Raw genomic sequence first — 22,887 nt, forward strand, 5'->3', positions numbered from 1 at the left:
TGTTTGAGATTGGAAGCTTACGACAACTCTAGACTTTATAAGGAAAAGTTGAAAGCCATCCATGACAAGAACATTAGGAGAAGAGAATTCGGACCCGGTGACCTAGTCCTTCTCTACAATTCAAGGTTGAGATTACTACCCGGAAAGTTTAGATCAAGGTGGGATGGGCCCTACCAAGTGGAGAAAGTAGAACCTTATGGAGTCTACCACTTGCGCCACCCATCAAGCCTGGACATCTTCAAGGTAAACGGACACCGTCTCAAATTGTATCATGGTGAGCAAAGAAAGAACGCCAAGGAATTTGAAGTGTTCCTCTTGAGGGATGCAACTCTTGAAAAAACACTATAAGCTACTGAAAGTCCAACTTAAGGACGTTAAACAAAAGTGCTAGGTGGGAGACACCCCACCATGGTAAGATCTTCCTTTGAGACTTGTACATAGACACTTGACTTCATGATTGTTAGCTAGATTTTAATGACAACTCCCCTTCATTTGTTGACTTCATTTGCTATAGTGCTTAAATGGCTGTATGGAGGGGGGGTTTGAAATGTCAAAAAAATGGTGTAACCACTTGTAAATTTAGAAAAACCCACCCCTCTGCGCGTGCGCGCACATGGCGCGTCCGCGCACATGGGCGAAATCTGCCAATCGGCGCGCAAGCGCACTGTGCGCGTCCGCGCCGATTGCCTTGCTGCCCCCCTAGTACATTCTACAGAGAGTTAAGCCTCTCTCAAGCCTACACTAAGCCACCAGCCCAGCACCTTTGCCGCGTGCGCGCACCTGGCGCGCACGCGTCCATACAACGCGAGCACGGAATGCGCGCGCGCGCCAGAGCCGCGCACGCGCCCTTTCACTCTGCACTCCTCTCTGGGCCATTTTACAGAGAGTTGAGCCCCCTCCAGGCCCCTCTCGTGCTTGGGGCACAACCACGTGGACGCGTACGCGCACTGTGCGCGCGCGCGCCAACACACGCTAAAGCAATCTCCGGTACTTCGTCCAGAGAGTTATGCCACCCCTGTGCCTCGCCTGTGCCCCCAGCTCAAGCGCATGGACGCGCACGCGACATGTGCGCGCGCGCGCGCCCCTAGTCACCTTGCTCCCTGCGCGAGCGCGCACCGCGCGCGCACGCGCCGGTGATCGACGCCACCTTTAAGAAGGCCACACTTACCCCTTCATTCTCATTCCACTTCTCTTCTTCTTCCATATCCTTCTCCATCTCACAAGGTATTATACTAGGCCCCCTCTTAGTCCATTAATCTCTCATTTACTTGCACCACCTTTTAGGTAGCTTCTTTCTTCTTTTTCTTCTTTCTTCCTTCTTTCTCTAGTTACTCCCTTGGGATGTCTTTGCTCTCCCCTCTCTTTCAATCCCATTCTTCATGGGCATCTAGGCCCCAAACTCACTTACATGAGTAGATGAATAGTGTTGCTTACTTTTCTTGCACTCAATATGCATTATAATCATTAATAATGGATTGTGGAAAGTTACATTGCTCTCATTTTCACATAATCACATATTACTTGAGGGATGCACACCAAGTGTTCGATGAAAGGCACACTTAAATTTTGGACTTATTGTGACTACCTTGCCTCTCAACCAATCACTTTTTGAGTGCATCCCCACTTTCCACAAACCATTCATCCCCATTTATGGTCCCTAAGGGTGTGTGCTTCTCATGCCTCTTCCTTGCATGCTTAAACTACCCTTGCACCACATGAAAATTATTTGCCTTGCTCTTCACACATTATCCTAGTTACGTGTTGCAGCTGTCATGTAACAAAGATACCCATATTCTATGGCATAACTTTCATTACATAGAGCTCATGTATCTCCACTTCTTTGGGTTTGATATTTTTCCTTTCTTGCTTCCACAGGATGGTCATCAAAAAGGACAACGGGAAAGGCCCCAAGAAGCCAGCTTCCAATAAAGCGCGCCAAGAACTAACGGCCAGGCCCCTCCTGAAGAAGACCAAGGTCCCCGTTGACGTTCTAGAGAAGGACAACCCTCCTAAGGATTCAAACAAGTTTTCCAACCGTTACTGCGAACTTGTTTACTCCAGAATGATTGAAAGGAATTACCATCCGGAACCTCTCCTAGTCTTACCGGCTCACCTCAGTCCGATTGTGATGCCACACATTGACCGGAGGCATTGGAGATTCCTCTTGATGCAACCAACGGAGGCCAATCTCTCATGGGTGGTGGAATTCTACTCCAACTTCCACTCACCCCATCTCACATCAATATTTGTGCGCCGGAAACAAGTGTCGGTCACTGTGGAAACCATCCGAGAAGTCTTTGGGATTGAACCATCAACGGATGCATATGACGCCTACCAAGAAGTCTTGGCTACATGCGTTGACCGCGCATTCGATTGGAGCGCGATCCTCCGCGTCATTGCTTTACCCGACGCATTTTGGATTCGGGGGACCATAAAGCGAAGACCCAAGGGTTTAGATGTTCGCCACCTCACTCAAGAAGCCACGGCTTGGGCCCAAATTCTAGCTCACTACGTGCTCCCGAGCACACATGGGTCATCCATCACCGCCGAGCTTGCCTTATTGATATGGTGCATCTTGACCGAGAAACCGGTCAAAGTTCCGCATGCCATCCGCTAATCCATGGGACGCATTCATGCCAAGGGAAATCTACCATTTCCGCTTTAGTGACGGCATTAGTTGCGAAAGCCGGCGTCAACCGGGAGACTAAAGATAGGCGAACCTCAATACCGGTCGATGGTGATATCATTCCGACCAAGAGATGCCTCAAGCCTCCGGAAGTCACCAAGGACATTGATCTACCCACACCAACTGGCCACGCTACCACTTCATCTACATCACAAAAATCGGCCGCCCAACGCCTTGAAGACCTTCACAACAAATTAGACCGTTATGAGAGGCGTAACCAACGCCGCTATGCTCATGTGAAGAGGCTTCTAAGCATGATCACCCCACCAATGGAGGAACCCGATATCTCCACCTCCACCGCAACTTCAAGCGGAGATAGCAATGGCATTGGAGATGTGACACACTCGGAGCTCAATCAACCAGCGCGCCTAACCTCTAGCACGGAGGACCGTGCTAAGTTTTAAGTGTGGGGAGGTCGGCCGACCGATCTCCGTAGGTAACATCTGAATAAATCTGAATAAATTAGGATAGGTTGCATGATTAGGTTTTAGTAGGATAGGTTGCATGATTAGGTCTTAGTTGGCACCATTCGCATGATAAGCCTGCTTGGTTGGAACAATGAAATTCTCTCTTAGGAAACCAACACTTTGGGGCAACCATGGCATTGCAAATTTTAAATGCTTTGATGCCAAAGTTGCATGAAGAATTATATTTTGGAACATGGTTTTGAGCTAAGAACACAAGCTTGTGAGATTTGAGCCTAATGGTGTGGTTACATCTTATAACCACTTATTTTTCCTTCTTGTGTGCATTATTCTCCTTCTATGATTGTGATCTTTGATTTGTTTGACTCTTTATGTCCATTATTTGGTGTATTCATGCATTTATATGATTGAGGCCATCATTTCATTAGCTCACTCACCCAAACGGCCTTACCTTCTATCTTCCTTTGTTAGCCAAACTTGAGCCTACGATCAACCCACTTTGTTCTTAATTTAGCACATTACAAGCCTTTAAGCGGAAAACAATAAAAGTCCTTATTTGGATCTTTGATTAGCTTAGGCTAGTGTGTGTGAATATCATTCAAGTGTGGGAACCTTGGGACATTGGGTGAATAAGAGGGTATTTTGTATTATTATTGAAATTATTGGGAATTGGGTACATACTCATGTATTGATCAAATGTAAAACTTCATGCATTGACGTTCTTGTATATAGAAAAAAAAATTGAGAAAAAAAAACAATATGAAAAAAAAAAATAATAAAATATAGAAAAAAAAGAAAGAAAAAAAAAAAGAAAGAGGAAAAATAATGAAAAAGGGACAAAATGCCCCAAAGTGAAGCTCAAGAGGAATCAATGCATAAGTATAGTGAAACGAAAAGAAAATGCATGAGTATGTGGAAAAGTGAGGAATGGGTAGTTAGGTTAGCACTTAATTGTATAGGTCATTATATAGGTTAGGTGGGAAAAGTTCAAGTTAATTAAAGATTCAAATCCTAAGTCCACTAGCCATATACGACCCTACCTTGACCCTAACCCCATTACAACCTAGGAAAAGACCTCATGATAATTGTATGCACGCACTGAATAATTGTTGATTGTTAGATGAAAAACAAATCTTGGAAAGCATGATTAGGGGAGAATTGAGAGAATAAACCCCAAACACCGAGTGATTAGAGTGCAAACACTTCCGACGAGGGTTCGATGCTCAATCCTTTGATTCCCGGCTCTCGCGAGCATTCCTCATGCAAGGTTGCACATATTGCATTTGATGCTTAGAAAGTGGCAAGTCCTATGCTTTGACCATCATTGTACCCCATGTGTTCGCACATGTCCTAAGAAGGCTAATTTGTTCCCAACCAAGTGGATAGTGGCACTAGTCATAGTTGCATGCATATAAGTAGGTTGCACTTCATGAGTCTTATACTTTTGCAATCCCTCGGTCTTCTGTGTTTCTTTGTATTTCTCTAAGCATGAGGACATGCTAGAATCCAAGTGTGGGGAGGTTGACAAACCCCAATTTGAGGATTTATCTTGTGCTGATTTCAGGGGTTTTATCAATGATTCCACACACTTTCTATAGGGAAATACAAGATTTTGCATTCCTTTCCTAGTTGCGCCTCATGAATGAAAACATGCTTATTTCACACTAAAATAGATACATTTCTAATCTTCTCTTGATGCCATTCGATGCCGTGACTTGTGTGTTAAGTGGTTTCAGGATATAGAGTAGGAATGGACCGAAAAAGAAGAAGGAAGACGGGTACAAAGGAAGGAAGCATGAGGATTAAGCTTTGGAGATTTCCACATAGGCGCGTGCGCGCACCTTGTGCGCCCGCGCGGATAGGGCAACGTGGAGCCAAAGCCAAGAGCCGGCTTGAGAAGCGGCTAAGCCAGGAGCTTCATGGGCGCGCACGCGTACATCACGCCTCCGCGCACATTACAAGACGTCTCAACGGCGCGTGCGCGTGCCTTGCGCGTGCGCGCCGATTTGCGAATATGATTTTTTTAGAAGTCACGTGACTTAGGCGTGGAGGCAGTTAAGGATCCCACTCTTGGAGAAACACCTTGGCGGGAAAATCTTAAGAAGACCAAAGGAACAAGGGTTAGGGACACTTTTAGTTCATTTCTTCTAGATCTAGATATTTTTCCTTTTTTTGGGAGAAGAGAGAGTTAGTTACACTTTTTGGGAGAAGAAGAGGGAGATTCCAAGCTTCACTAGGGTTCATCCTCATCAAATTTCTGAATTTTCAATGACTTTTTGGTGAGATCCATTACAATTCTCACTTCACTTTGTTCATGTCATAGATTTTCTTCTCCAATTTCAAGTAGTAGATACAATTGATCAATTCTCATAGATCTAGAATTCAACTTTGTAATTTTGGATTTCATCTCTATTTTGGATTTTCATTGCTACTTTTTGAGACTTGTTGTTAGATCTTTGTGTTGCAATACTTTCAATTTGACTTTTCTTCTCATTTCACTATGACTTTCCTTCTTGCTCATCACATGTTTGATAAAATGACAACACTAGCTATGGAGTAGAATTCTCACACTTGGCATAGGGTTTGGTCTTGGGAAGAAATTGAATAGTTGTATCAATAGTTGATTTGGAATTAGGGATTGCTAGTTGGCTTGGAGTGCACTAAAGCTAGATTCCCATAAGGTGAAGCTAGGACTTGTGACTCAAGTTGATTACTTTCATTTGACCTCCCTCTATACCTAGGGGATAACTAAATGAAGCAAGGCCTAATTGTTATCAACATTGAATGGACTATAAGGATAGAATTTCCAATGCCAACCCTAAGCCAAGTCTTTTGATAATTGATTGTTCGTTTCTCATTACCTTGCTAAAACCTTCAAAGAATTCCAACAACGCTTACTAAATCAATAAGATGTACACTTTGGCAATTCCAAGGGAGAACGACTCGGGAGACTAGTACTCTCGGATATAGATTGTAGATTTGTTTGATAAAGGATTTTGCGTCGGTTTAGACTATACTACGATTGATCATTTGATAATTTCTATACCGGCAAAAAAATCATTTGTCACATATGAGGTTAAGGTGTGCGACACTGGCGACGCGGTCGCGTGGTTCACAAATAACGTTAGGCGACGTGGACGCGTGGGACATGCGATCGCGTGACTTGATTTGTGCTGGTGGCGCGAGTGCAGCCTCGCGGTCGCACAACTCTCTGTTCAAAACTTAGTATTGCCAAAATCCTGGGTGACGCGATCGCGTGGGGCATGCGATCGTGTGAATGGCCATCTTTTAAAAACGACGCGGACGCGTGGGGCACGTGTTCGCGTGGTGAGGCTTGGGCTTCCAGCACGAGTCCAGCCCAACTCCAGCTCAACTTTCTGCCATACACCCTTTTTACGCCGATTTCAGATCACGCGGCAGCGTGGGTGATGCGGTCGCGTGGGAGGCCATTATTCCTATATGACGCGGTCGCGTCAGCGATGCGGTCGCGTGGGGTGATTTATGCCATTGGCACGCCTCCAGCGCTGCTCCTGCGAAACTCTCTGTTCATACTAATATTGTCTCCCATCTCCTTGCGACGCGGATGCGTCGCTGATGCGGTCGCATCGCGTGCTCGCTTTTTTTTTTCTTAATCTGAAAAATGAAGATGCAGAATGCAGTGTTAATATGAATATGATGCAAAACTCCAGGTTCAATAAAATAAAATTAAACTCAAAAACAAATAAAACTAAATAAAAATGAAAAATGAACGATCATACCATGGTGGGTTGTCTCCCACCTAACACTTTTAGTTATAGTCCTTAAGTTGGACATTTGATGAGCTTCCTGCTATGGTGGCTTGTGCTTGTACTGATCCAGGAATCTCCACCAATGTTTGTGATTCCAATGGCCTCCGGGGTCCCAAACTAGGCATGTAAAGCCCTTAAGAAGCTTCGAACAGATTCTTAGGCTCCCGGGGTGACAAATGTCAGAGCAGATTCCAGGATCCCAAATCTTGCTTTTACACCCGTCTTTGTGTTGATTATCATGATTCCATCTAGGTAGCAAGCAATCTGAATTCTCACTAAAGCGGCCAAACAACTTCCTAGACCCATTCAGTTGAGCTTTACACCAACCTTTGCGTTTAAACTTAAAGCTTCCAACCATAATGAACCTTGCAGGATAATTCTTACCACTAACCATCTTCCTCTTACTCTTAATGCCACAAAGAGCTCTAAGTTGACCATCCGTCTCCAGTAGCCCATATTCAAGTGGGATTAGAAAGCTATGGGATATGAATTTTACCCACTTGAATGTTGTGAAGGATGATGGCAACTTAGGGGGAGGTATTTTTAATGAAATTGCAAGCTCCACTCCCTTGTGCTCTTCTCTGATAATTACCACCTCTTTGCAAGCTTCTTCAATTTCAACCTCTTCCTCTTGGTAGCTTTCTTCCAATTCAATCTTCTCTTCATTGCTTTCCAAGGGCATGGGAGGTTGTGCTTCTTCTTCTTGAATCTCCATCTCTTGAACAACCTCTTCTAAGTCTTTAACCGTGATATGCCTTGGAGGTTGTACACCCTCCTCAGCATCAAATTCAACCGTCTTGGAAGGAGGCTCTATGTCTTGACTTTTCCATGGAGGTTCTGCATCTCCTAGATCTTCAACCAACTCTTCTTCTTGAACAATGACAGCTTCTTCTACTTGTTCTAGTACGAATTCATTCTCTGTCTTGTCCACTGGAGTTTCTGGTATTTTCTTCATGCTCTGCTCTTCATTGGATTGTCCACATGGAGCTGTGGCTGATCCTTGTATATTTGAGCGCCTAGAAGCCCATTGAATTAATGCTTGCTCCAGTTGTTGAGTGGTTGCCTGAAATCGATCCACTGTTTCCTTGAAACGATCCTTTGTCTCTTGATGCACTCGGTTATCATAGGTAGGATCATAGTGCTCTTGGATTGATGGATATGGAGATGGCAGATATTGAGGTGGTGGTAGGATGGGGGGATCATTTTGTGATTGAAAAGGAAGTGCACTAGAGCTTGAGGGTTGATTGTTAAAGGTATTTGGTGGTCTGATTTGGGCGGCGAGAGCTCGTATAGTAGAGTTTAGATCGGTAAGTGCTCTCTCCATGGAGGTTTGGAGTGGATCTATGTATGGTTCATTTGGTTCATAAGGTGGTTGGTATGGTGGCTGTGGGTTAGGGTCATATGGAGGTGAATGGTGGAAAGAGGCTTGTGAGTATGGCGGTCCCAAGTTGTGTTGAGGAGGTTCATAGGCATATGATGGTGGTTGTTGATAGTCCATTGGAGGTGGTTGTTGCCATGAGGGTTGATTAAATCCTTGTGGCTCCTCCCATCTTTGATTGTTCCAACCTTGATGCCTGTTCTCATTGTAATTTCTTCTTCCTGTAACATAATTGTAACCAGACTCATAGCCAAAGGGGTGAGAGTTCATAATAGCAAAATAAAAATTAAAAATGAAAATAAATTTAAATTAAAAGGTTATCCAAATTTTGAATTTGAAAATTAAATTTTGAAATTTGAAATTTGAAATTTTGATTTTTGAAATAAGATAAGATAAGATAAAAATTTTAAAAATAAAAATCTGAATTTTTTTTCGAAAAAATTAATTAAAAATATTTTTGAATTTAATGAGGAAAGAGAAAAACAATAAAATGACACCAAATTTCAAATTTTTAGATCAAAACGAAGAAAACAACTAAGAACAGCTTGAAGGTCAAGATGAACGTGAAGAACAACTTGAAGATCAAGATGAACACTAAGAACAATTTTTTTTTAATAACTAAATAAAAACAAATAACCTCTTAATTTATGGAAAAGCAAAAATAAAAACAAAAATAAAAACAAATAAACAAGCAAAAGAAAAATATTTACAATAACCAATAATAAGGCACACGTTTGCAATTCCCCGGCAACGGCGCCATTTTGATGTTAGGATTTTTGCCAGTAAAGAATGTCATAAAAATAGTCGTGTTGTAGATATAGTCTCTAAACCGACAGAAATCCCTTCGTACAAATATTTTGGTTGTCACAAGTAACAAACCCCTTTAGAAATTGTTAACCGAGTATTCAAACCTCGGGTCGTCTTCTCAAGGAATTGCAGGGAAGTATGTTCTTATTATTAATTATGAAAAAGTGTGTTTTTGGGGAATGTTGAGTTTAGGCAATGGGCACAGGTATATTTAAATGACAAGTAAAATAAATTAACAATAATAAAATCTCTTGGCAAGGTATGGAGAACTGGCGGTCCTATCCTAGTTATCCTTATCAATTGTGATGAGAATTGGATTCTTCTCCCACCTTATTAACCTCTAACTATGAAGGTAAGTTAAGTGGACAAATTAATTCCAATTTTCAATCAACAATGAGTTTGATAACTCAAGAGTTACCAATGTCTCAACCAAAGCCAAAAGAGAAAAATCCAGATTATTTATATAATAAAAAGGAGCAATCATAAGTCTGAAATACCTCAAAAAATATATTAAATAGAAAATCAATCTAAACATAGAGAGTCATAAAAAAATTGAGAAAAGAAATAAAAGAACATTGAACCTGGGATTGAGAGTCACTCTAAAACTAAGAGAAATCCTAAATCCTAATCCTAAGAGAGAGGAGAGAACCTCTCTCTCTAAAAACTACATCTACTCCTAAAATTGTGAATATGAAAAGCCTCCCTATGAATGGATGTAGTCCCCACTTTATAGCCTCTAATATGTGTTTTCTGGGCCGCAAACTGGGTCAGAAACAGTCCAGAATTCGCTGGTTTCGAATTTCGCCACGCTGGATTTTTGTCACTGCAACGTGGCCGCATGGATGATGCAGCCACGTTGCCTAGCGTCAGGGAAACAATAACATATTATATATCAAATCGAAGCCCCGGACGTTAGCTTTCCAACGAAACTGGAACCGCGTCATTTGGACCTCTATAGCTAAAGTTATAGCCATTTGAGTGCGAAGAGGTCAGGATGGACAGCTTAGCAATTTCTCCAACTTTTTGTATTCCTTCCACTTTTGCATGCTTCCTTGGATAACCAATTGGATTAAATCAGTAAGAGGAATAGAGTTAAGAATTGGAGTTGCTTTGTCTTTTTGAATTAACTCTGGTATTACTGTCTTCTCTACTTGTGAATGATCTACTTCTATGACAAGCTGTATGTGATGAAAGCTATTGCCCATGGTCATTGATCTCCTCTACTACAGATCAAATGCCATTGCCCGTGATCATTCAATCTGACGAAGGGTGAAGCTCTAGCAGTCTATTCTCTTGGCGATCCTACTCAAAACGCCACAGACAAGGTCGAATCTTTCGGATCAGAGAATGCTGCTTCTTAGAATTCTAGCCTATACCATGGAAACCTTAATCTTCCCAGAAATTGGCTGAACTGGTGTCTCGAGAAGTCCCCAATGAAGTCGTGGATTAGCCGTCTGAGAGATGTAAAAACATAGCTGTTGGCTTGTGCTTTCCTGCCAAGTATACACCGGAACCCAAGTAGACGCGGGTGTTTGTCAGCACGTTCATCTTAATGTGATGAACAAAGCTAATTGGTTAGATCATCCTATTCACCACGATGAAGATCCGATTATACATCTTAGAGATAGATCAAACACGGATCGAAGAAGAAATAGTAATACTTTTATTAATTCATAGGATTCAGTAGGGCTCCTCCCCTCAACCTAGGAGGTTTAGAAACTCATACTGAAGATAAAACACAAAGTAAACATGTATAATGCTCTCCTGAATCAAATATTTTCTGAATTACATAAATAAAATCCCTTAAATACTAAACAATTGACTAGTAAGGGTAAAACAGTCTATTTAGTGCTAGAATCCACTTCTGGGGTCCACTATGTGAGTGTTTGGGCTGAGCTTTGATGAGATTCACGTGCTATGAGGTCTCTGAGGTATGGAACACCACCTAGGGGGTTCTCTTTGGGCGTTTGTACATCGGTCTCTGCTCTTTGGGTGCTGGACACCTGAAAGGGGGTAGGCAGCTGGCGTTGGATGCCAGTTTTGGGCCTTCTAGACCAAAGCAAAGTATAAACTATTATATACTGCTAGAAAGCTCTGAAAGTCAGCTTTCCGTAGCCGTTGAGAGCGCTCCATTTGGACTTCTGTAGCTCTAGAAAAGCTCTTCCGAATGCAGGCAGGTCAGATTTGGACAGCATCTGTAGTGCTTTCTCTGTCTCTGAATCAGACTTCTGCTCCAGCTCCTCAATTTCAGTCAGAAAATATTTGAAATTATCCAAAAATAAAAAACTCATAGTAGAATCCAAAAATGTGAATTTAATACTGAAACCTATAAAAACTCAATAAAAACTAAATAAAACACACTAAAAACTATATGAAAGTCATGCCAAAAAGCATATAAAATATCCGCTCAACAAGTAACCATATTAATGATTCTCGAAACTGCAAAATTCTTAATACATTGACAAGTAAACATATTTCCCTAATCGGTGCTTAAAGTTTTGGGAATCCCAAATCGATGAATTATATATTCCTCGATGAAGTCAATAACTTCATTTTGCCCAGCCTCTATTAAAGGAACAGCTTCTACCCACTTCGTGAAATAATCAATTGCCACCAAAATAAACATATGATTTTTCGACAAAGGGGGGTGTATTACCTTAATCAGATCCAAAGTCCAACCCCGAAAAGGCCGTGGCTTAATAATCGAATGTAATTCGAAAGATGGGATTTGTTGTATCACTTTACATGGTTGATATTCTTGACATGCTCTTGCATAATCGATGCAATCTTTAATCTTAGAAGGCCAATAAATACGATTTCATCAAAGTAACCACTTCATCTTCATTCCAGCCTGATGGACACCACATATGCCCCTATGAACTTCTCCTAAAGCAATATCTTTATCTGATTGACTCAAACATCTAGAAAGACTTCCATCGATGCCTTTCCTATACAATTCATAAGCCATCAACACAAAATTCATTGCCTTCAACTTTACTTTCCTATCAACTCGAATAATAGGATCTTTCAAGTATTCAGAAATTGGTTTTCTCCAATCGTCATCATCCCATTCATCTAGAGCTAACGCCTTTCTTTCATCAATGGGCACTAAAATCTGACATACTCTTGCCAGTTTTTCTAGCGTTTCAGGAAGTACTTTGTATCTTGACGCAATTTAGGCTAACTCATTAGCAATTTCATTCCGAACCTTTGGAATATGAACCAATGAGACTTTTCGAAAAGATGCTAGCAATTCCCATGCTATCGATAGATACTTTTGTAAGTTCTCATTATTGCATTTGAATTTTTTTGACAACTGTTTTAAAACTAACTGGGAATCTCCAAAGATTTGAATATCCAAAGCCCCTTTACCTTTCGAGACCCAATATTAAAGCGTCGTACTCAACCACATTATTCGAACAAGGATATTTTAGTTCGAAAAGAAATTCTGACGGAACACCTTCCGGTGAAATAATTAAATTCCTACTCCAGCACCATCTTTATGCTTCGATCCATCAAAATATAACTTCCAATAATCAACTAGCACGAAGATTATGCTTGTCCCTTGGTCATTGCGATTATTCGAATGATCCATTAGAAAATTTGCAATGACCTGGCTTTTCACAGCCTTAGCAGGAATGTATTACAAATCGAATTCTGTTAAATCTAGCATCTATTTTCCTAATCGACCTCTTAGCATAGTATAGGATAACATGTACTTGATTAGGTCAGTCTGTGCAATCACATTCACAGTTTTTACAATCATATATCACTTTAATTTCGTGCAAGCATAATAAAAAGATAAGCACATTTTTTCAATAGGTGAATACCTTATTTCTATATCAGTTAACACCCGACTAAGATAGTAAATAGCCCATTCGTGTCCCTCTTCATTATCCTGAGCCAACATACATCCAATAGTATGCATCGATGCTGCAATATATAATTTCGAAGGCCTCCTGATGCTCTTTTGTCCATATGAATTGTGTTTCATCTTTAAGTTTTACTAAGGGGGCAAATATTCGAGTTTGACATGAAAAGTTTGATATAAACCATCTAAGATAATTAACCTTTTCAAGAAAGGATTGTACTTCCTTTTTTGACTTAGGAGGAGGCAACTCCAAGACCGCATTTGCCTATTTTTATCAATGGTAATCCCCTTTTTATAAACTACAAACCCTGGAAAATTCTCTGCAGACAAACCAAATGCACATTTCAAAGGATTCATCTTTTTTTCTCCACATTATTTTAAATGCATGCCTCAAATGATGAAGATGTTGATTTACGGAACTTGACTTAACCATAACATCATCAATATAAACTTCCATAAATTTTCCAATAAACTCATGGAAAATAGTATTCATGGCACGTTGATATTTTACACCGGCATTCTTTAAATCAAATGGCATAACAACCCATTCATATGTCCCCAATGCACCAGGGCATCGAAAAGCAATTTTGGACACATCATCCTCTACAATGAAAATTTGGTTATATCCTAAATAACCGTCCATAAAACTCAAAATTTCATTACCTGCGGAAGAATCGATTAACATATCTGCTATGGGCATAAAATACTCATCTTTCAGAGTAGCATTATTGAAATCTCAAAAATCAATGCATACTCTCAACTTTCCATTCTTTTTCATTACAGGAAAAATATTCGAAACCCATTCCACGTAACGTGCAGTTCAAATAAATTTTGCTTTAATCAAATGTTCAATTTTTCTTTAATCTTTTGATTAATTTCAGGAGCAATCGTCGAGGCAATTGCTTTACTGGTTGAGCAAATGGCTTTAATGCTAACTGATGTTCTACAAGAGAACGATTGAGACCAGACATCTCATGATAATCCCAAGCAAAGCAATCCTTTGAATTCATGTAAAAGATTGAGTAATTCCATTCGACATAGTTCCTTAAGGTTCTTACAAATGTAAGTGATTTGAACATCATTAACAGATCCCAAATTAACCTCTTCCAAAGGATCTTGTGACTCGAAACCTTTTGTGACTTCATCAGCTTTTACTGAATACTTTTCAAAATCCAAAGGTTCTAAATCATAGATGCAATAAAAAGATAAATCAACAGATTCATTGAAACTGAAACATACTTTATTATCAATCAATTCAACAACTGAGTTGTTTTCAATACACTGTACTTTTGCTATATCAACAGCAGTTTGATTGATAACATTATTAAAACTAGGAAAGCAAAAGGAATCAAAGCCATGACTAAATTCGATTAAAGAAATCGAATCTGTACTACCAATTGAGAAAGATGAAACTAAATTCCTAGATGATTCAACTTCATCAGAGGAACCATTTTTATTTTCAACAGAAGTAAAACTACTTATATAATTTCCTAAAATTACCAAATAATTCGAGACGTCACGATCATCAGCCATGGAGGGATATCTTCAAATCACTACTTATGTCGAGCAATCCCAGCCAGTGGGAGGAGGAGCGTCAAGTTGTGGATAGCGAAGCTTCACATTTAAGCCTTTTGAAGTCAGAAAATAGCCTTCGCAGTTGTAAGAAGTGAGCACCCTGTCGACATTCAAAGGCTTCAATTTAGGACTATACACCCTGAAATTGACATACAGTTGTTCGATGTACAGATTCGAATCAGTCTTAACTACTTCAGGTTTCCCTTTGTCTATCTATAAAAGGACACTTTGATGCACAGTGGAAGGTACTGCCCCAACTCCATGGATCCAGTCACGTCCCAACAAAGCTTTATAGATAGCCTTCGATGACACTACTACAAAGACAGTGTTTCGATAAGAGGACCCAACTTTCACCCCAAGGGTAACCAACCCTTTTGCAGGGATAGAAACTCTACTATAATCTGTTACAGAAATATTGGTGGCAATTAAATCATCAAGATGCTTTCCTACCTTCAGTGACATCCTTTCTGGCAAATGGCTAATTGCCACTCCTCCATCGATCAACACTTTACTCACCTTGATCCCACTCATCACCGGTGTGACATGCAAAAGGCAAAGTTAGGACTTCTGTTTCTCAGAAGGCCTTTGAAAATAGTTTGGCTCGTCCTCGTATCAAATAAACGAGAAAGCTTCCTCCTCATCCACATCATAGTCCTCACCTGGGTTTCCTTCATACTCATCCAGATATTTAGTTGGGATAATCGAGTTAGTGCTCACTATCTCATCATCCCCTTCTTCGAAATACTCCTCATCCAGATCAGCAACTTTCTCCTTGTCAATATCAGGAGCAATTACCATAACTTTACTTTTATCCAATTTAGCAGAAGATGGGATCCCCTTTGGATAAGTCTCTCCATCAACTAGGAAAACCATCCGAGAATGAACGAAAAGGGGTTGCCCCCTTGGCTTTATCACCTTGAGACACCTTTGGTAACTGGCGTCCATTTCTTCCTCTTTCCCTTTGATTTCCTCTGGCTCAGCCATGGAAATAAGGGTAACGGCCTTGAGGAGGTCCCCGATGGCTCCATTGTGGATTACGTCTATACTGAGCATCCTTGTTGTGGAATTCCTGACAGTTTCGAATCCACTACACACCCAGAGCTTGAGAACGACTCAAAGGTCTAGCAGCATTTCTCTGAGGGCCTCCAGAACTCTGCCCTTCTACTCTTCGAATTAGATGCTTCTGTCGAGCTTGCTCCTCTTTATGAGAGAATTCTATTTTCATTCTCTTTTTTTCAAAGATTGCTACAGTTTCAGCATCAAAAACTGCATTACATCGAGGACATAGAGATACGTCCCGATCCTTCAATTTTTGTTGCATCAAAAATTCTAGCAATCCATCTCCCACACCAGGGTAGACTGATTAAACATTAGATTCGAAGTCTCCTAAAGCTACATCAAAATCATATGACAATTGATGCAAGGATTTATGATGGTTCGGAATTTCACATAAAGAATTCCGTTGATAGTATAGTCCAAACCGACAATAGATCCTCAAATCAAATTTTAAATATTTTGGTTGTCACATGTACAAACCCCAATGAAAATTAATCGAAGTATTTAAACCTCGAGTCGTCTCACAAGGAATTGTAATGAAGTGATCAATTATTGGCTATAAAGATGCAAGGGAGGGTTTGATTTATAGTTGACAAGAAAAGGAAATAACAAGAAAGTAAATGACAATTAACTAATAAAACAAAGAAAAACGACTCTTGGCTAAGCATAGGAATTGAGATCATCATCCTTGTCAACAAACCATATATTGACAATTATGAAGGACCAACCCATTAAGTCTATCTCTATGCTTGAAGTAAGTATAATGTCTACCTCAAAGCATTAAGTACGTCAGATAGGCTTGATCAGCATCAATCCATAAGTCCTAACCTAGCTACTAATTAGCTTGGTAGTAGGCTAGTGTCAATGGTTATCAAATTGACCACCAAGAGTTCTTATATCACCAATTTAATGAGACCTAATGACTCAAGGTCACTCAATTCCCTTAGCCTAGGCCAAGAGTAAAGAAAACTACTCAAAAACTAGTGAAAACATTTTATCAAACACCTAGTGTACAAAAAAAGTAAACATCACAAATTGCAAGAATTAATGAAAGCTACAACTAACATAAGAAAGAAATCAACAATAGCAATGACGATAAACATAAAAGAAACATGGAAACATAAAATTGCATTGAAAGAAAATAGAAATCAACAAGAGTGCATAAGCATAAAAGCAACAAAATAAGGCAATTGATAAGAAAAACTAGAAGAGTAAAGATGTAACAATAAGAAATTAAAAGGGAAAACTCAATCCAAACAAGAATTTAAAGTTGGATCTAAGAAAATTAATCCTAAACTACCCTAAATTCTAGAGAGAAGGGAGAGCTTCTCTCTCTAGAATTCTAACTACAACATGATGAAAAACTACACTATGAGTCTCTCCCCCTTTGTCCAATCTTCAATTTTACATGAAATAGTCTCTGGAAGCTCAGAAATCGCCCCCAGCATTTTCACTTTAATGAGGTCATGTGCGAGCTGTGACGCGTATGCATGGGTCACGCGTACGCGTTGCTTGGCGTTTTACTTCTCACGCGTACATGTCATGTCACGCGTACGCGTCGTTTGGCGACCTCATCTCCATGCGTGCGCGTCTGTCACGCGTGCGCGTCGATGAATGCATTCTAAATCCTTTTTTTTCCATGAATTTTCCACTTTGCATGCTTTTCTCTTCACTTCTTTGATCCATTCCTAGCCCTTTTCAACTTGAATTCATTAACAAACACATCAAGGCATCTAGTGGAATCAAAGGTGAATTAAAACTAGCAAATTAAAGGCCTAAAAAGCATATTTTAACACTTAAGCATAATTTAAGGGAGAGTTACAAAATCATGCTATTTCATTGAATAAATGTGAGAAAAGATGATAAAATCTCCTAAAATCAACACAAGATAAACCACAAAATTGGGGTTTATTAAACTTCCCCACACTTAAGCTAAGCATGTCCTCATGCTAAACCAAGAAAGACAAGAAAAGGGGTATGAACATTTATTCAATGCACATAAACTATATGCACCTATCTATACGAATGCAACTAAATGCAAAATGTTTCTACATACTTGGTTAAAAGTAAATCAATCTCCAAGAACATATATGAACAAGTAGGGCTAAGATCATATGACGATTCATGAATCCTACCAATTCAAATATCAAAAATAAAGTTCAAATAGACTTGCAAGAAGAAAGCTCATGAATGCCGGGAACAAGGAATTAAGCATCGAACCCTCACCGAAAGTGTATCCGCTCTAGTCGCTCAAGTGTATAGGGTTGATCACTAAATTCTCTTCTACTTATGCTTTCCAAGGTTTGTTTTTCATCTAACAATTAACAATTACTCAATGCATGCATACATTCATCATGAGGACTTATTCATAGGTTGTAATGGGGCTAAGGTAAAGGTAAGGATGCATATGGTCAAGTGAGCTTGAAATTTGAATCTTTGATTAACTTAAGCTCTCACCAAACGCATATAACAACCTATACAATTCTAAACAATCCTAACTACCCATGATTCCCACTTTTTTTCACATACTCATGCATTCTCTTCAATTCACATTCCATATGTATTGTTATTATTACTTTACTTTAGGGCATTTTGTCCCCTTTTTATTGCATTTTTTTCTATATATATATTTTTTTCTTTTTCTATTTTTTCTTTTTATTTTTCTTTTGATATATATTCTTCTTTATTTTGTATTTTTTTCTTTTTTGCAATAAAGTATATACAAGAGTATTAATGCATATGGTTTAAACACAATTAATACATGAGTATGTACCCAATTCCCAATATTTTCAACAAAATACAAAATACACTTTTACCTCAACTAATGTCCCAACTGTCCCATACCCAAATGATACACACCCTCACTAGCCTAAGCTAATCAAAGATCCAAATTAAGGGACATTTATTTTTTTCACTTAGGGGTAGTGATGTGCTAAAATTAAGAATAAAAGGGATTAAATAAGCTCAAAATTGGCTAACAATGGTTGGTGAAAGGTAAGCTATTTGGGTTAGTGAGCTAAATAAAATGATAGCCTCAATCATATAAATGCATTCACACATGGAATAATGGACATAAAGAATCAAACAAATCAAAGATTACAATCATAGAAAGAGAATAATACACACAAGAATGAAAATAAGTGGTTACATGATGTAACCACGCAATTGGGCTCAAAACTCACATGCTTATGTGTTCTTAGCTCAAAAATCATATTCCAAAATAAATTCTTCAAGGAAGTTCAACAAATTTTTTTTAAATTGGTAGGGTGCCCTAAAAATAGTTTCTTGGAAAAGAAATCATTACTCTAACCAAGTAGTCCTAACATAAAAAAAATGGTAAAATATATACAAATTATAACTAGCATGCAACCTATCATGTAATGCAATAACTATCTAACAAAGAAAATTAAAAAATTGGTGTTGAAAAAGGAAATTGTTACCCACAGAGATCGGTCGGACGACCTCCCGACACTTGAAGATTGCACCGTCCTCGGTGCATGCAAAGAAGAGTAAGGTAGACGGGTTGCTACAACTGATGAGTTTCTTCAAAAGGTTGTGCGGATGAACTTGTTTGTTGCCCCGTTTCTAAGTTTCTCCATTCCTTCTTGGTGGCCAACCTAAAAGGAGAGAAAAAGAAAGTGAATTAAGCCTACAGCAAAGATATCAAAGCAACTAGAACATAGGCAGAGGCTAATGCCAAATATGAGTAGGGTTCTCAACTACATGGTAGCTACAACATGTGAGTGATGCCAGGGCATTTTGGCCAGTTTCACTGACCTTTTCTTTATAGTTTTAAGGTAGTTTCATGCAATTTCTTAGGAAATAAGCAAGTTTTGGGTAAATAATCACTTACATCTTGATTCAAGCAAACATTGTGAATTTTACATGATTTTATGAGAATTATGCATGAATTAAAGGACAAATTGAATGATGCATGTCTCATAACTTGGATTAGAGCTTTGATGCACTTTATTGCTTGATTTCAGGATAAAAGAAGCCAGGAAGAACCACGTTAGTAGCCATGTTAGTCTAGCTAACGTGACCACTAACGTGGAATGAAGGCTAGCTTGCAACGTTAATGAGAAAAGTGATTGCCAATAACGCCTTCGTGAGCTATCATAGCCCATGTCAGTTGCCACGTTAACTATGCTAACGTGGAAGAGAAGTAGAACTCCAACGTTAGTGGTAAAAGTAAGTGCCACTAACATTCCAAAAGGGGCAATTGGCCACGTTAAGAGCCACGTTAACTTAGTTAACGTGAGCTCTAACGTGGAAGAAGAAGATGCCAACGTTAGTGACACTCACCTTTGTCACTAATGTTGGACTAAGCCCATATTGGCTACGTTAAAAGCCACGTTAACCTAGTTAACGTGGACTCTAACGTGGAGGGAGCAAGAATCACCAACGTTAGTGACACTCACCTTTGTCACTAACGTTGGATTGAGCCACTATGAGCCACGTTAGTTGCCACGTTAATTACATTAACGTGGAAGCTAACGTGGAGAAGAGGGATGATGAGCCAACGTTAGTGACACTCACCTTTGTCACTAACGTTGGAGATGGCTATCAATACCACGTTAGAAGTCACGTTAACCTAGTTAACGTGAACTCTAACGTGGGAAGTAGGGGCGTTCTGAAGCGTTAGTGACAAAGGTAAGTGTCACTAACGCTCTCGAAGATTTGGCAAGCCTACATTAAAGGCCATGTTAACTATTCTAACGTGAACTCTAACGTAGGGAGAAAGGGGTACTCTCAACGTTATTGAAAAAGGTAAACCCCAGTAACGTTTGCGAAGGGCCAAGGGTCAACGTTAGTGGTCACATTAGTGCCACTAACGTTGAAGTTAACGTGGACCACTTTGGGTTAGGAACGTTAGTGAAAAAGGTGATTGTCACTAACGTTCTCAACCCCACATTTTCACTTAACATTAACACCACTAACGCCCTAGGCTAAAGTCCCTGCCTACTTCACACTTTCTCTGCAAGTAAAGCTAAGCCCACTGAAGAAGATAACTGCTTCAACTCAAGATCCAAAGGCCCATATCCAAGACTTGAAGAGCCAACTAGAAGATCAGAAGAATAGTATAAATAGGGAGAGCTTTGAACTAGAAAGGAGCTTTTGGCATTATTAGAATTACTCTCTGTATTTTACTTTCTCTGCACTTCTAGTTTAACTTTCAGAATGTACGCTCCATCTTTGCTTTCCATTCCCAGAACTATGAACAACTAAACCCCTTTCATTGGGTTAGGGAGCTCTGTTGTAATTTGATGGATCAATAATAGTTTTCATTATTCTTCTTCTTTCTTTTCTCTTGATTTTACTAGAAAGCTTTCAATCTTCATCCAATTGAATAGTTATCTTGGAAAAGAAGCTATTCATACTTGGATCTCTTCTGAACATTAGAAAAGGGATGAAGAGATCATGCTAGAAATGTTTTCTCATGTTGGACCAAATTGGGGTTTGGGCGGATATGGTGACATATAATTCTCCCAATACTTTGATTTGGAAATACATGTGGTATAATCAGTGACCACACTTCATCTCTTCTCATGAGCAATTAGACCAAAGAATTGGCTATTGATCTGATTTGAGAGATTGAATTACCAAGGAATTGGAATTCAATCACTTAAGATTGCCAAGGAGATCAATGAATGCATTGATTGAGGAAGAGATGAAAATGAACTTGATCCGAAGAATGCAACATCTCCTAAGCCCAATGAATTCCCCATTTCTGATCTTACCCATTCTCTTTACTTTATGCCATTTACTTTCATGCTAAACTTCCCTTCCCCATTTAAGATTCTGCAATTTACTTTCCGTCATTTATTTTCTGCTATTTACTTTCCCGCCATTTAATTTCCTGCAATTCTCAACTTACTTTCTGCTTAGCTCAACTAGAACATTCTTCCAATTAAAGTTGCTTGACCAATCAATCCCTGTGGGATTCGACCTCACTCTACTGTGAGTTTTTACTTGACGACAATTCGGTATACTTGCTGAGGGAGATTTGTTAAGGGACAAGTTTCTGTGCATCAAGTTTATGGCGCTGTTGTCAGGAATTGATTTTGTATCAACAATGATTAAATTGGTGGATAACTAGATTGAGCATTTGTTTTTATTTTGTTTGATTTAAGTTCACTTGAGTAATTTACTTTCTGTTTAGCTATTTTCTTCCCTTTCTCCTACCCATTTTCTTAGTTGTTTACAATTCAGTCACTAACCCACTAACTGTTTGATATATTACATCACTCACGCTAACAGCATTTCTGTAGAAATTACTGTCTGCATCTATCTTTCTTGCTTTTGCCTTGTTGGTTGTATGACAGGTAGAAGAAGCGGGTCTTCAACTTCCTTTGATTCTGAACCTGAGAGGACCTTCCTTAGATTAAGGAGGGAAGCAAGAGGAAAGAGAGTAATTGGTGCTGAGAAAGAGGAAGAGTACTTTGAACCAGACATGGAGGAGAATATGGAGAACCATCATGGAGAAGAGGCTCACAACCATGGCAGAGAAGGTCCAGCGTATCAGGCTGGACAAGAGAGAAGAGTTCTGGGTTCTTACATCAACCCAAACCCAGGAAACTGTGAAAGTAGCATCCAAAGGCCAACCATACATGCCAACAACTTTGAACTAAAGCTACAGCTCGTCACCCTTGTTTAGAACAATTGTTCATTCGGAGGAAGTGTCCAAGAAGACCCCAATCAACATCTAACCACCTTCCTGAGGATATGCGATACTGTGAAGTCTAATGGTGTTCATCCTGACACCTATAGACTACTTCTGTTTCCCTTCTTGCTCAAGGACAAAGCATCTAAATGGCTGGAATCCTTTCCAAAGGAGAGTTTAGCAACCTGGGAAGATGTGGTGAACAAGTTCTTAGCAAGATTCTATCCTCCTCAACGGATCAACAGGTTGAGAGCTGAGGTACAAACATTCAGGCAGCAGGATGGTGAGACTCTATATGAAGCATGGGAGAGGTTTAAAGACTTGACAAGAAGATGCCCGTCAGATATGTTCAATGAATGGGTGCAGTTGCACATTTTCTATGAGGGCCTTTCGTATGAATCAAAGAAGGCAGTAGACCACTCCTCCGGGGGATCTCTGAACAAGAAGAAGACCATTGAAGAAGCCATAGATGTCATTGAGACTGTAGCAGAGAATGACTACTTCTATGCTTCTGAAAGAGGCAACATTAGAGAAGTGATGGAGCTGAACAATGTGGATGCACTGCTAGCTCAAAACAAGATGATTACCAAGCAATTAGCTGACCTCACCAAGAAGATGGAGAGGAATCAAGTAGCAG

At 39.7% G+C, this 22,887-nt stretch overlaps 1 pseudogene; it reads right to left on the minus strand.

Moving 5' to 3' along the window:
- Positions 1 to 22,493: 22,493 nt before the first annotated feature.
- On the minus strand, positions 22,494 to 22,595 carry LOC112786966 (small nucleolar RNA R71; annotated as a pseudogene).
- Between the last annotated feature and the right edge of the window lie 292 nt (positions 22,596 to 22,887).

The sequence above is a fragment of the Arachis hypogaea genome, chromosome 20, assembly GCF_003086295.3.
Source record: "Arachis hypogaea cultivar Tifrunner chromosome 20, arahy.Tifrunner.gnm2.J5K5, whole genome shotgun sequence".
Taxonomy (NCBI): Eukaryota; Viridiplantae; Streptophyta; class Magnoliopsida; order Fabales; family Fabaceae; genus Arachis; species Arachis hypogaea.